Source organism: Mustelus asterias, chromosome 24 (genome assembly GCF_964213995.1).
Source record: "Mustelus asterias chromosome 24, sMusAst1.hap1.1, whole genome shotgun sequence".
Classification (NCBI taxonomy): domain Eukaryota; kingdom Metazoa; phylum Chordata; class Chondrichthyes; order Carcharhiniformes; family Triakidae; genus Mustelus; species Mustelus asterias.
This window is the reverse complement of record NC_135824.1, coordinates 25,835,043-25,850,542: the sequence shown is the minus strand read 5'-3', so window position 1 is coordinate 25,850,542 and position 15,500 is coordinate 25,835,043. Positions and strand designations below refer to the sequence as shown.

Here is a 15,500-nt window from a genome sequence, read left to right as displayed (position 1 = left end):
TCAATAAACTGTAGGATGAAGTTCATTCTCATTCACCTTTAATGAGACACACGATGATTATAGCAGCTGTCGGCAGATTTAAAATTCAAATGTATTTACACAGCACCCCTCATTTCATATGATGTGAATTGCTACTCAATTATTTTCCAGGATTGTTTCAGTAAATTCTTCAGAGTTGAAAGGAAATGTTAAAGGCACTTGAGGAAGGGACAAAATACATTGGAGGTGAAGTGAAGTAGTCTTGCTTTTGATATGCAAACTTGCCTTACACATGGGTTATCATACATTTTTAATGCAAAGTGACACAGTATAAAAATAGGTCACAACAAAATGGTTAAGCCAATTATGTGCATGATGGAGCATTCTTGGAGGTGTCAGAATGCACAAATGCAATTTAGAGAGTTAGATTATGAACTAAAGGAAAACGAAAGATTTATATTAAGAACTTTTATTTATTATTGTCACAAGTAGGCTTATATTAACACAGCAATGAAGTTACTGTGAAAATCCCCTAGTCGCCACACTGCGGCCCCTTCGGGTACACTCAGAGAATTTTAGTATGGCCAATTCACCGAACCAGCACATCTTCCGGACTGTGGGAGGAAACTGGAGCACCCACGCAGACACGGGGAGAACGTGCAGACTCTGCACAGACAGTGACCCAAGCTGGGAATCGAACCTGGGTCCCTGGCACTGTGAGGCTGCAGTGCTAACCGATGTACCATCCCAATTCTGAAAGTTCTGGGGGAAGAGATTAACCTCGAATGGTAGTGAGAAATGGGAGGTATCACATCAAGTCCCAGTTATATTTCCTGTATACTGAAGTCAATGGGATTGAATATTGATGCCACCCATTTTTGTGCTATTTCCTAAGGCAAACTTCTATCTCTTGATGCACACCAGAACACTTCAGGAACTCAAATAGCTACCATTCTTCCCATCCAGCCCCTATGAATGGATGGAAAACTTCGGCCATGCCCATTTTGTTTTATTTCTTTGATAAAGAAGTTCTGACATAATTTATAGTTGAAAAAGCACTCATCTAAAGAAATAAGAGTAGCGCAATTATGACATTTAGAAAATTTTTTTTGAGAGGCAGCAGTAGAAACATTTTGTTCCAATCTCTCAACAACAGCAACTTGTATTTACGCAATTGCCATTGATGTAGTGATATAGAACATATTGTAAGGTGCTTCACACAAGCTCACCAACTAAAATCTAGCGCTGAGCCACATGAGGAGATTAGGATAGCTGACTGAAAACTTGGTCAAAGACAAAGGTTTTAGGGCACTTCTTCAAAGATGAGTGTGTGGTAGAATGAAGGAGAGGCTTAGGGGAAGGAATTCACAGATATTTGTCCAGGCAAACGAAAGCACAGCCGTCAATGGCAGAGAGATTAAAATAAGAGTTGAATAACTGTTGAGAATGAAGGAGTGTTGAGATCTTGAACATTACAGCGATGGCGACAGGGTCATGTAGGGATTTGAAAATAAGAATAGGGGTGGCCGGTTCGCACAGTTAGCACTTCTGCCTCACAGTGTCAGGGACCCAGGTTCGATTCCAGCCTCGGGTCACTGTCTGTGTGGAGTTTGCATGTTCTCCCTATGTCTGCGTGGGTTTCCTCTGGATGCTCCGGTTTCCTCCCACAGTCCAAAGATGTGCAGGTTAGGTGAACTGGCCATGCTAAGTTCTCCCGCAGTGTACCTGAACAGGCGCCGGAGCGTGGCGAGTAGGGGATTTTCATAGTAACTTCATTGCAGTGTGAATGTAAGCCTACTTGTGACTAATAAATAAACGTAACTTAGAATTTTAAAATGAGGCATTTACAGGCCAAACAATTGAGATTAGCAGGACCAATTATTGAGGAAAATAAATTATGCATTTGGGCCTGGTCTGATCACGTTTTGGCAAGGAAACTTTGGCAAGAAATTCTTGAATCGGCTAAAACAATGAGGTGAGAGCGAGTGATGGGGATTTCCTGTCCTGAGCACATGGCTATTCTTTGGAAGGATTGATGTGCAGGACTGACAAGGAACACACAGCCCAAGGTGAAGGTGGGTAAAAATTAATCGACGGTCTTTGTTTTTAAGAGAAAGATTATTTCACTGGAGACACGGTCATTTGGCTGACTCTTAACAACCCTCTGAAATGGCCCAGCAAGTCACTTGAAAGGGCAATTAGGAATAGGCAGCAAATGCTGGCCTTACCAGTAATGATGTGGAGATGCCGGCGTTGGACTGGGATAAGCACAGTAAGAAGTCTCACAACACCAGGTTAAAGTCCAACAGGTTTATTTGGTAGCAGTAATGCCCGCATCCCATGAGAGAATTTTTTTTAAAAATCACTAACAAAGGAAAAGGAAAACACTCTTCAAGACCCTAATTCAGGTAACTTACAAAAACGTATTTGAGTTTTTAAGAATTTGGACCAGTGATTTATATGCACGCTAGCAACAGACTAGGAACTCAAATGTTATTTTTGACCTGCGATATGCATTATTCATGTATATGCAGCTTTTCAGTGTTCATCTTGGACACACATATGGCATAGGAAGCTGGAATACAATCAACCATATTGAACAACACAAAAATCTAAATGTAAAGGACAAGCATTTTCCTCTCCCACACAAATTACCAATTTATTTTGTGATTTTTATTCGTAAAATATTAGCTCAAATTTCAGAAAAATTATATTAGTTATTCCTTTTTTCTTCCCAAGGAATTACTTCCATAATATGCACAGCACACTGATTCTATCCATAATTTATGCAAACAAATGAACAGGATGTACTCAAAGCTGCTCAGCTTGCAAGAGAGAACAATCCCGATGGCGAGGTCAACCTCGGATTACCACAAATGCAGAGCGGCTTGGACTCCTTCTGTAGGGATTCTGGGCCAGAACTTCTGAGGAGTGGCAGTCACAGCCGGATCGCCACCCCGCTCACCCAGGTTGGCAGCTGCACATTTTTCACATGGACTTCCAAACAGGGCCTGGTGAGAAACGTGCAGCATACATGGCTCCTGAGTCCGTTCTGTGCAGCACTGTTAGGGGAAAGTGAACCCACAACCCCAAATGGTACTAGATGCCGTATGTAAGGCAGTACGTTTAAAGGTACCATGCCGCCGCTCAGAAGGCCAGGGAGAAGCTAAGTGTACACAAGATAAAGGTAAAGGTATACAAAGGTAAATGTGGGGAGGTGTGGCGAGGTAGTGAAGGATTTGGGGTGGGGGGGTTGGAAGTAGTTGGGGGTCACTAGTATAGTGAGTTGCCCAGGAGTTAGAAGTGGATTTAACCCATCTGATTTTTCTGGGTAACACTATTCTGCTCAGAGAGTGTGAACCATCCAAAGGGGGCGGGGGGGAAGAGAGATAGAGACACCCCCCACCCCTCCTGGAATCAGAGGTTCTAGGCTATTGCATTTCTCCATCATAGGTTATTTGTCATACTTTTTTGTACTTTAAAAGCTAACCAGAGAATCCAGCAGTGTGTTGCCTCACCTGAGTCTTGCAAAATCTCGAACAATAATTATAGCTGGACCCTTCTGGGTGCTGACCATATGGAGGTGGTGGAGTAAAAACTATCAAAACTATGCAGTTAAATACACCGATCCTTGCATAAATCCAAAAAATCCTGATCTCCAGATTCTTCTTCCACCCCTTGCCACAATCCTCCCACTGGCAGATCTTCCACATACCTCCCAGACGAGGCCTCTCTTTTCCCCACCGCTAGCAAATGCAGGGGCCCATCCTCAAGTGTCCCAGGCTGTGACCTCCCACTAACAAGTTTGCCAGGAGCCCTGCCTTCCCAGGGTGCTTTGGCTGTTTCTGCATATTTCCTGCCCCTAAATATCCCAATTGTGGTGTCACCTGACAACAGGGTAAATCTGATGCCAAGTGAGCCACTGCAGACTAATAACTGGGGAACGAAATGGAGATTGTTTCACATGAGGATCCAAGAAGATTCCCTGTCTCCTTTTAAAAGAAAGAGGGCGAAACGGGAGAGATCTCCTGAGACCTGACTGCTTTCCTGGCAGAAAACGTAGTATGACACAAACTTGATGTATGGGAGTGGATTTGCCCCATTGGTTCTGTCGGGTTGTGGAGGAAGCAGGAAATGGCTCAAAGACACATTTCACCCACTCAACTGGTCTACCACAAGAACTTTTGCAGACCCTTTAATGTTGGTGCATTGCACTCACACCTAAACGATGTGAAAGCTTCATTTACATTTAAATCAACTTGTGGGATTTCATATAAACAACTAATTCACAGTGTGCACGTCCTACCTCTATGGCATAAGAATTAATGGCCTGCCCAATACTTCCCTTTCAGCAGGTAGTTCCTCGAAGAGCGCTATCTGATTTTTGATTGCTGCATGACCGTGTGTAGTTGTTGTACACTCCACAGTCTTGTCAAGCAAAAGATGGTGTTATGGAGGAGATCAACCTGCAGTTAGCAGCAGAGGACACACTGAAAACTGAAGAGGTTGTTACTGAAACAACAGGAGTCACTTATGCACCAGGCTCTCTGAGAAGATAAAACCATCAGACATAGGAGCAGAATTAGGCCACTCGGCCCATTGAGTCCGCTCTGCTATTCAATCATAGCTGATATTTTTCTCATCCCCATTCTCCTGCCCTTTTCCCATAACCCCTGATCCCCATCTGTTGGCTGTGCCACTCATTTCGTTTACAGAAAGCATTCTTTTTGGTTGCATCACAGCTCGGTATGGCTCCTGCTCTGCCCAAGACCGCAAGGAACTACAAATGTATCCCAATCCATTATGCAAACTAGCCTCCCATCCATTGACTCGGTCTACAGTTCCCGCTGCCCCGGCAAAGCAGCCAGCATAATTAAGGACCCCACGCACCCCTAACGTTCTTTCTTCCACCTTCTTCCGTCGGGAAAAAGATACAAAAGTCACGTACCAACCGACTCAAGAACAGCTTCTTCCCTGCTGCCATCAGACTTTTGAATGGACCTATCTTGTTGATTAAATTGATCTTTCTCTACACCCTAGCTATGACTGTAACGCTACATTCTGCACTCTCGTTTCCTTCTCTATGAATGGTATGCTTTGTCTGTATAGCACACAAGAAACAATACTTTTCACTGTATACTAATACATGTGACAATAATAAATCAAATCAAAATCAAAAATAAGACCATAAGACCATAAGACATAGGAGCGGAAGTAAGGCCATTCGGCCCATCGAGTCCACTCCACCATTCAATCATGGTTGATTTCAACTCCATTTACCCGCTCTCTCCCCATAGCCCTTTATTCCTCGAGAAATCAAGAATTTATCAATTTCTGTCTTGAAGACGCTCAACGTCTCGGCCTCCACAGCCCTCTGTGGCAATGAATTCCACAGACCCACCACTCTCTGGCTGAAGAAATTTCTCCTCATCTCTGTTCTAAAGTGACTCCCTTTTATTCTAAGGCTGTGCCCCCGCGTCCTAGTCTCCCCTGTTAATGGAAACAACTTCCCTACGTCCATCCTATCTAAGCCGTTCATTATCTTGTAAGTTTCTATCAGATCTCCCCTCAACCTCCTAAACTCCAATGAATATAATCCCACGATCCTCAGACGTTCATCGTATGTCAGGCCTACCATTCCTGGGATCATCCGTGTGAATCTCCGCTGGACCCGCTCCAGTGCCAGTATGTCCTTCCTGAGGTGTGGGGCCCAAAATTGCTCACAGTACTCCAAATGGGGCCTAACCAGTGCTTTATAAAGCCTCAGAAGTACATCCCTGCTTTTGTATTCCAAGCCTCTTGAGATAAATGACAACATTACATTTGCTTTCTTAATTACGGACTCAACCTGCAAGTTTACCTTTAGAGAATCCTGGACTAGGACTCCCAAGTCCCTTTGCACTTTAGCATTATGAATTTTGTCACCGTTTAGAAAATAGTCCATGCCTCTATTCTTTTTTCCAAAGTGTACGACCTCGCACTTGCCCACGTTGAATTTCATCAGCCACTTCTTGGACCACTCTCCTAAACTGTCTAAATCTTTCTGCAGCCTCCCCACCTCCTCAATACTACCTGCCCCTCCACCTATCTTTGTATCATCGGCAAACTTGGCCAGAATGCTCCCAGTCCCGTCATCTAGATCGTTAATATATAAAGAGAACAGCTGTGGCCCCAACACTGAACCCTGCGGGACACCACTTGTCACCGGTTGCCATTCTGAGAAAGAACCTTTTATCCCAACTCTCTGCCTTCTGTCTGACAGCCAATCGTCAATCCATGTTAGTACCTTGCCTCGAATACCATGGGCCCTTATTTTACTCAGCAGTCTCCCGTGAGGCACCTTGTCAAAGGCCTTTTGGAAGTCAAGATAGATAACATCCATTGGCTCTCCTTGGTCTAACCTATTTGTTATCTCTTCAAAGAACTCTAACAGGTTTGTCAGGCACGACCTCCCCTTACTAAATCCATGCTGACTTGTCTTAATCCGACCCTGCACTTCCAAGAATTTAGAAATCTCATCCTTAACGATGGATTCTAGAATTTTGCCAACAACTGAGGTTAGGCTAATTGGCCTAAATGCAGCAGCCGAAGGTTCAATTCCCAGCACTATCCTTTGAACTGTACCAATGATTACTGAAGTTCAGAACTACATCTACTGTTACTTTATTCCTGTACTAACAAAAATGTATTTTTTGCACAAGGTTGAAATAAAGTGGAACCAATTTATATTCTCCTTTGTACCTGTGCTGGAGAATTTATTTAACTTTAGTCAAGTGCTTTGTGTATCAAAAAGGAGGCAATGCCCCCTAATTTTGGCTTAGTGATGTACTCTGCTTATCTTGAATAATTCAAGCTCAAGTCCTTGTTAAGTGATTGATCCAGTTGGTGTTTCAAAGTTATACAGCACAGAAGGAAAAGAATGATACAAATAAAATAAATACTGCTTATTATAAATGTTGCTTGCAAAGGACTGGACTAGCATTGCAATTTTTTGTCCAAATATTGAGTTGGATACATTTTTAGTTGACAGCTTTCCTGTGGGAAAGCTGCAAAACAGGCCACCATTCTTTATTCTTGCAATCTAAGCAGTTGCTTTAGCCCTTTAAGTAGTTGCTGCAATTCTGGATATCCCACCACTGAATCAACATGCTCCCCATGACTGACAGATTTCCAGCAAGAACTTACTGTGAACATGTAACAAAGCAAGAAATTGGAAGCTAGCTTGCATATTACTTGAGTGTGCGTAAGTGGCTACAGGACACATTTCCATTGATCTAATGTATCCATTGGAAAAAACACCCAATACTGCTCTTGATGAGCACAAAGCCTCTATCAGACCACACCTCAGCGTCTAGCCCTCCTCAGCATGTGATCCTCAAGGACATATTGCACTGTAGGAGCCTGATTTAAATATATTATTGTTGTGCGTCCCACCATGCTCGAATGTTCCAATATTTTGGGGAGGCACGAGTGCAGTGGCATTGTCAGTAGACCAGTGATCCAGAGACCCAGTATAATGTTCTGTGGACCTGGGTTTGAATCCTGCCTTGGCAGATGGTGAAATTTGAATTCAATAAAAATCTGGAATCAAAAGTCTATTGATCATCATGAAACCATTGTCAATTGTCATAAAAACCCATCTGGTTCATTAATGTGCTTTGGGGAAGGAAATCTGCTGTCCTTATCTGGCCTACATGTGATTACACTCTTAAATGTTCTCAGAAATGGCGTAGTAAGCCTCTCAGTTCAAGGGCAATTAGGGATGTGCAATAAATGCTGGCCCAGGCAAAAATGCCCACATCCCACATAAGAATTTCCCCCACATTAGATTTGCCTCTTTTGTAGATCACTGAGATCTGTACCCTCTCATTCTCGATCCTTTTATGACCAGGAACAGTTTCACCCTATATCTACACAAATAGAACATTCATTTATGCAAAGTATATCTGTTACTATATCTGTTAGCTATAGTATTTTTGAATCTTTGTTCTGACGACATAGAGATGAATCTCAAGACTGAATGCACCATTACCTATATTGAGTATTTGCTTCTACTTAATTCAGAAAGCTCCCTAAGAATAACAAATTTTTTTAACCACTTCTTAAAGTCTATCCTCTCACCCCACAATGTCCTGACAAAGTTACAGATACACAATTCTTCCTTGCAATCTTAAAGTACTTTTATGCCTGAAGTTATCTTGCATCCAAAGATATTGCAAGACTTGTTTGTTTGATGTTGCTTTGTCCTACTTATCATTGTCTGGAAGCCATGCGAAAGCTCAGCTGTTTCCAAATAGTCTGTGGTGGCAAAGAACCAGCAGCCTTTCATTTTACAACACTGGTTCTCAAATTTCAGAGGCTCACGGTCACAACACACAGACCAAAATAAAAATTCCAGTGTTCTAATTATGCAATACTATTTGTGCTTCTATCAATGACTTCTTAAAGCAATATCCATTTTTTTTTGCCCTGTCCTAAAGACTCTTACCGCCCTACTAATTTAAAGAAAATACGCATGACAATTTAGCTCAATATCACAAAGTCACCTCTGACATAAATACCTTATGATGTGGAGATGCCCGCGTTGGACTGGGGTGAACACAGTAAGAAGTCTCACAACACCAGGTTAAAGTCCAACAGGTTTATTTGGTAGCAAATACCATAAGCTTTCGGAGCACTGCTCCTTCGTCAGATGGGCTCCATCTGACGAAGGAGCAGTGCTCCGAAAGCTTATGGTATTTGCTACCAAATAAACCTGTTGGACTTTAACCTGGTGTTGTGAGACTTCTTACTATAAATACCTTACGCAGAGAAGGTGTGTTCACGATTCAATGACAGCAATGGTGCTCTGGTTTTGCGCCAACTGCACAGTTATAGTGTAAACGTTGCTTGTATCGAGCCTCAGGGGCTGACCTGACACCAGAAGGGAGCTGAGTAAGACTCCCTACAGGAGGTTTACTTTACTATTTCCATCACGAGTTAGTTTGGACCTTGGCACCCAATTTACACTCCAAGATTAGCACTAGTGTGAAGCTCTGCACAGACAATAAATTCATTGAGTGCGAACGCACCCTTGGAGAAAGCATAATTAACACCAACAACAGAAAGCACAGGCAATGATTCCTTGCATTTTGTTGACTCTTTTTTTTATACTGATCTTCTAAAATGCTACTGAAGGGCTGGCTGGAAAATATCTAAACCTTGTTGTTTTCGAGAAGAGAGATTTCAGTGCGGGCTGCCCCAACAATGGAAAGATGTGCAGGTTCGGTGGTAAATTCCCCCTTAGTGTCAGGGGTATTAGCAGGGTAAATACGTATGGTTACGGGGATAGGACCTGGATGGGATTGTCGTCGGTGCAGGCTGGATGGGCCAAATGGCCTCCTTCTGCACTGTAGGGATTCTATGAATTGGTACTTTTATTTTCCCACATTTTTTAGTACAGAGTGCATGTTTAATTATTTGAAATAGTATTATATTGTTCTTAATTCTGCTGTGCCAAATGCTTTATACTTGCCTGTTACTTATACCTACCTGTTATGTGTGGTTTTATTTGTGGTTTTGAGCCTGTATAGCCTCCCTTCTAACTAATTTCCTGTTTACTGACTCCTGAGCTGCTTTAGTCTCTGATGATTACTTGTTTATCATGCACCCTCTGTTCATTCCGTACAAAATATAATGCAACATAACTGAAAATAATATGACATTTGAGTGTAATTATGATTCATTTCTTCATGCTCATATAGGGCATGCTGTTACACATTTGCAAAACATTACACCTGGCATAACTTCAGTAATATTTAAGAATACAAAGTTAATAGCACCATCATTGAGCTGCCGCTAATAAGTAGGTGCACTGGGGAAGAGTTTAAATTCCCCACAATGGCAGGAGAGGGTCTGATCTTCTCGATTGCCAGGGACTGTCCCCAGCGGCTGCCTCCTACCGCAGGCTTTCCCCCCACCCCCAGAAGCCTCTTGACGAGGCTGGCTGCCGGGCGGGAAATCGAGCAGAACATTTCCGATGAGGTCCTGCAGTTCAGTTCAGTAGGACGTCTACCTTACCGGCATTCACAGGATTCCCACCACACTTTGCTTCCCTCTGCCATTAATACGGGGCCCGTTGCTCCATTCACATCCTTAGGGCTGTGCTAACAGGTTACTTTGGTAATTAAAGACCTTCTAACCATCACTTGAACAATTAATGGCATATTGAAATTCACCAACTCATCACAAAATTACCTCAGTGCATTCCGGTTACATGCATAATTAAGATTTTAAGTCATAATCTTAAGGGACTTGCTGAATGAATCTCTGCCCAACACATGTTAGCAGCTCAACAAACAAAAGGAAAATTAAAACATTTTCATACATAGCAGCCGAGGTTTTCCTCATCCCCGTTGAAGGAAGGACTTTTACCCATCATCCAGACCTGCTGTCACTCTGACCCATTCCCCTAGTTGAGAGTCAAGTATCTGTGCACGGAAAGATGCTGGAAGAATCCCTGCAACAGGGAGACAACCACTGCAGTTAAGCAAAATTTGACAGTGATCTTTTGGGCCCTCGCTGCAAGACCAGTAGGGGGATTTGAAATGGTTCATGGGGATTGAGGTGGGAGGCAGTAGTGGGGGTTGCAGGCAGGAATGTGCAGCACTGGAAAGGGCTTTCTCCCCGCTTTTCGAAACAGGCTCAATGAGAGCTGAGTCAATGAGACAGCAGAGTACGGGCCCACAAAGAAAGAAGAATATGCCAGAGGGTGCTTTCCAACAAGCTAAGTAGGATTGCTGCCATCACCCTGGAGGGGTGCAGGTAGGAGGCACGGAAGTTGGATTATTTATATGCAGTGGGCAGTGAAGGAACAGAATGAGGAAAGCATAGCCAGTGATGGGGAAGCAGTGGTTAACTTCCTTCCTGATTTCCCACTGCTCCCATTATTCCACCCAAAACAGGATAGTGGAGCAAAAGCCCGGCCCCACTGTGACTTTCCATCAATTTTAGAAATCTGCCACAAAACCAAAGCTGAATAAATAAATCGCCATGAATTAAATGCTGCAGAGGACTGCAACTATGCCCCATTCCACTTAGTTCATAAGATATAGGAGCAGAATTAGGCCCATCGAATCCACTCTACCATTTGATCATGACTGATATGCTCCTCATCCCCATTTTCCTGCCTTCTCCCCATAACCCTTCACTCCATTACCAATTAAAATCTGTCTAACGTCTCCTTAAATTTACTCACTGTCCCAGCATCCACCGCACTTTGGGGCAGCGAATTCCACAGATTCACAACTCTCTGGGAGAAGTAGTTTCTCCTCAACTCTGTTTTAAATTTGCTACACCCCATCTTAAGACTATGACCTCTCGTCCTAGAATGCACCACCAGCGGAAGCATCTGTTCCACTTCTACTTCATCCATACCTTTTGTCATTTTGTATACCTCAATTTGATCTCCACTAGCTTAATTATGCAGCAATTCATACTTTTCCTCACTTTATATTTACTTATTTAGATCAAACCAGGTTCGTTTTTTTCCTCCCTCTTTCATTCCCCTTCTGATCTAAGTTTCACAATTCATCGCCAATGGAAGGTGATTCACACTAAATTGTAGCTCCAAAGATGAGCAGGTTATGCGGACTGGCCATGTTAGTGCATGGGGGATTAGCAGGATAAATATGTGGGGTTACGGGGATAGGGCCTGGGTGGGATTGTTGTCTGTGCAGGCTCAATGGGTCGAATGGAATCCTTCTGCACTGTAGGGATTCTATGATTCCATGCATGGGAAATAGCTTATCGAAACAGTCATTTTACAGATGTGAGCTTGCACAAGTAATCAATTACTTTTTGATGATAGGAATCTTAACCATCTGACCATTTAAATATCCAAAATGGTCATTGTATTGGACAGTGGAACTCATGGCCAGTGTCTCCTAAGCCCAGGAACATTCTGGTCCTGAAAATAACATGACATTTGAGTGTAATTATGATTAATTACTTCATGCTCTTATAGGGCATGCTGTTACACATTTGCAAAACATTACACCTGGCATAATTTCAGTAATATGTAAGAATACAAAGTTAATATCACCATCATTGAACTGCCGCTAATAAGTAGACACACTGAGGAAGAGTTTAAATTCTCCACAATGGCAGGAGAGGGTCTGATCTTCGATTGCAGGGACTGTCCCCAGCGACTGCCTCCTACCACAGGTTTCCTCCCCGCTCCCCCATGGTACTCTGCCCATGTTCCAACTGAGACCAGCTATTTCAGGGAAGTCCAAAGCTTTATTTAAAGTCACAAGTAGGCTTACATTAACACTGCAATGAAGTTACTATGAAAATCCCTGAGTCGCCACACTCCGGTGCCTGTTCGGGTACACTGAGGGAGAACTTAGCATGGCCAATGCAGCTAACCAGCACGTCCTTTGCATTGTGGGAGGAAACCAGAGCGCCCGGAGGAAATCCAAGCAGACACGGGGAGAACATGCAGTCTCCACATAGACAGTGACCCAAGCCGGGAATTGAACCCGGGTTCCTGGCACTGCGAGACAGCAATGCTAACCACTGTGCCATCTATGACTACGCATTAGTATGTGGTAAGATGCCAATAAACAGAAATACCCCACGACATGAGATTTGAAGGAGATCCAGAGGCCTTTGAACTTTTTTTGGAAAAGGAACACCAATTCACCAAGATTGTGGCATACAAGGTCCAATATTATAAATGCATGGTCTGCAGGGAAGCCCAGCGCTTCATAGATACATACCGTGGAATCTTAGGCATGTTCATGGTTATTATCCGTTCACAGCTTTTGATGGTCAGAAAATCATGGGGATTGTTCCTTTGGGGCATGTTCATGTCAGCAGTGTTCGCTTGTGAGATCAGCCCCATTTATATTGAAATTCAAAGCAGCCATGCTCAACACATGAAAAGTTTTCAATACCAACTTTTCAAGTTAGAACACCCCCTAACATATTGTTGCTGCAATCATTGTAAGCTGCTTCACCAGACAGAATTACGTGGTCAACCTCCAGAAAAAGACCTGAAATCCTTTTAATCTGAAGCGGAAAGTCTGCAAAGAGAGTTTTGGAAAATACTTGGCATGTGTTTTGTCTTCTGTACGCCAACTCTGTCTAAACTTCCACTAACGTACAGGATCGTTAAATCAGCACATGGTAAACAGGTGCTGTCATTTCTAACACCTGTCAGTCGTTCAAGGCCTTGATCTTCCATCTTAGCCAATCGGCTGGGTACGCCACACACTATGGCCATACATGGCTCTGTTATTTGGTACCCTGAAGGTCATGAAGTGTGAGCCCAGCTAGCTCTTGCTGCCAGCTCAGACAGTTCCCAGCACTGATACGAGCAAAGCAAATATTCACCCTCTACTGGGAAAAATCGCTCAGCAGACAGGCTTCTGCTACCGCTTCTGGAAGTCTTTGCTCAGTGCGACTCTGGAGGGGCCTGTTGTCACCACCAGGGAGCTTGAAACAACAGCACTCCATTAAAAGATAACACACCATGAAGCTTTTCTGATATCCAAGTCCTGTCACCTTATCACTTCACTGGAGCTTCGACTTTCAGCCACAAAGCCGTGAAATAATTCTGTTTTTTTTATCATTAGTCAGTAACACAATGACATGAGCCTTGTATGAAGCACAGGAGTAACATCTGGAATGTTGCAATCTGTTAACAAGGCCCAGTGAGGGCTATGGCAGAGATACGAGTCTCCATTTTCTCAGAGGCTGCATTTTCACTTTGATAAGAGCTGTGCTTGGTTAGAAAACACAGGAGGATGTGACTGCTGCTTGTGGCATTTCAAACTGGTTTGAAGAAGATTTTAAAAATCCACAACTCCTGTTCAGTCGAAGTTATTAAACTTAAGCAAAAAAAAAATTGTAGCTCCTTTCTCAGGATAGACCTGCTTTAAAATAGTAATAAAGACTGGGAGGAGAGGGAGGGGGCCTGAATTTTCTTTCATTCAGGGGTGAGGAAGTCACCATGGGGGCTAGTCCTGGGGGTCTTGACCCCCACACAATGTGTTGGAGACATGCCCCATGTCATTTTGTAATGGGGAGCCAATTAAAGACAGTAAGAGTTTTAACAACACCAGGTTAAAGTCCAACAGGTTTATTTGGTAGCAAATGCCATTAGCTTTCGGAGCGCTGCTCCTTCGTCAGATGGAATGGATATCTGCTCATAAACAAGGCATACAGAGACAGGTGTCTCTGTATGTCTTGTTTATGAGCAGATATCCATTCTTTAACCTGGTGTTGTTAAATATCCATAGACTTTAACCTGGTGTTGTTAAAACTCTTACTGTGTTTACCCCAGTCCTACGCCGGCATCTCCACATCGAGCCAATTAAAGGCCAGGGAGTGGGCTCACCATCCAATCGGGGACAGCGTGCAGGCTCCTGATGCTGGAGGCAAAATGGGAGACTCTCCAGTGCCCACAGGTTAGCAGCCCTACCAAAAGACGGAGAGAGAAGCAAAAGGCCAAGTGTGGTTTTTTGTGGTTTTAGAAACAGTCACAGAAGCTTGGGCTCGAGTCTGGGCGGGGGACGAGCAACAACCGCAGCTGTCACCCGGCACCCATTATGGGCGTGACTCGTGTGAGCAACTGCAACCCTCACCCCCTTTCAATCTTAGCCCATTACCTGAAAGTTGGCTTGTTGGCCAATGTAGCTTACATTGCCAACTGGAAACCCCAGGTATGGGGTCTTAATAGGCCCCTTAATTAAAATAATTTGCAGATTATTAGCTACCTGCTTTTTACTTCTGATCTGACTCTGAAAATTTGACCCTGGTGTTATTCAAACTTAGAGCATTTTTTAAGCAGACTACAATCAACAGAATTGAATTTGCATAAATAAGAAAGATCTGCATTAACAGCTTGGGGAATACATCACACTTCCATGATTAAGTGAGAAAGGTTTACAAGCCAGGCACAATGGCAAGATCATTATATGTATTCATAAACCTGAATCTCATCCGCAGTGTACCAACCTCTATTTGCCTGAAGTAACTGATTTGTGTGGCTGAACGATGCCAACTACACATAGGTACGTCATCCAAGTGACGCACGCACACACGCACAGTGTTATGAAAAGCAGCCCCAGGCTTAGATCAGACACGGATGCGGGATCGAATCTGGACCTTCCCTTGTGTTATGGCTCAGTTCCACACTAGGCAGTGCATATCACCAACTGAGCCATCAGAGCAACTCGCGTTTCTCAAATGTAGAGAAAATTTGATCATCAGCAGTCAAATAACGCTGGCAAACTCATCACTGATAATGTATACATGCATCTACCCGATAGCTTCACTACGCTTTTAGTCTCCCGTTTTCAATGTTAACTTAAAATGTGATTGATTTCATTTTTTAAAAGTTGTCATTCGTGCAATGCACCAAGCAAACTGCTGTGACCAAGTGTGATGATCTAGTCATTAGTTTTATTGCATGTTAGTTGCTTGAGGAGGATTTAAATTATTGAAAGATAATTGAAATTTTGTTATATCAAATC

At 43.2% G+C, this 15,500-nt stretch overlaps 1 protein-coding gene across 16 annotated transcripts in view; it reads right to left on the bottom strand.

Moving 5' to 3' along the window:
• LOC144511288 (myocyte-specific enhancer factor 2A-like) overlaps positions 1-15,500 on the bottom strand; it is a 229,088-nt gene that overhangs the window by 50,492 nt on the left and 163,096 nt on the right. The gene's annotated exons all lie outside the window — the stretch shown is intronic.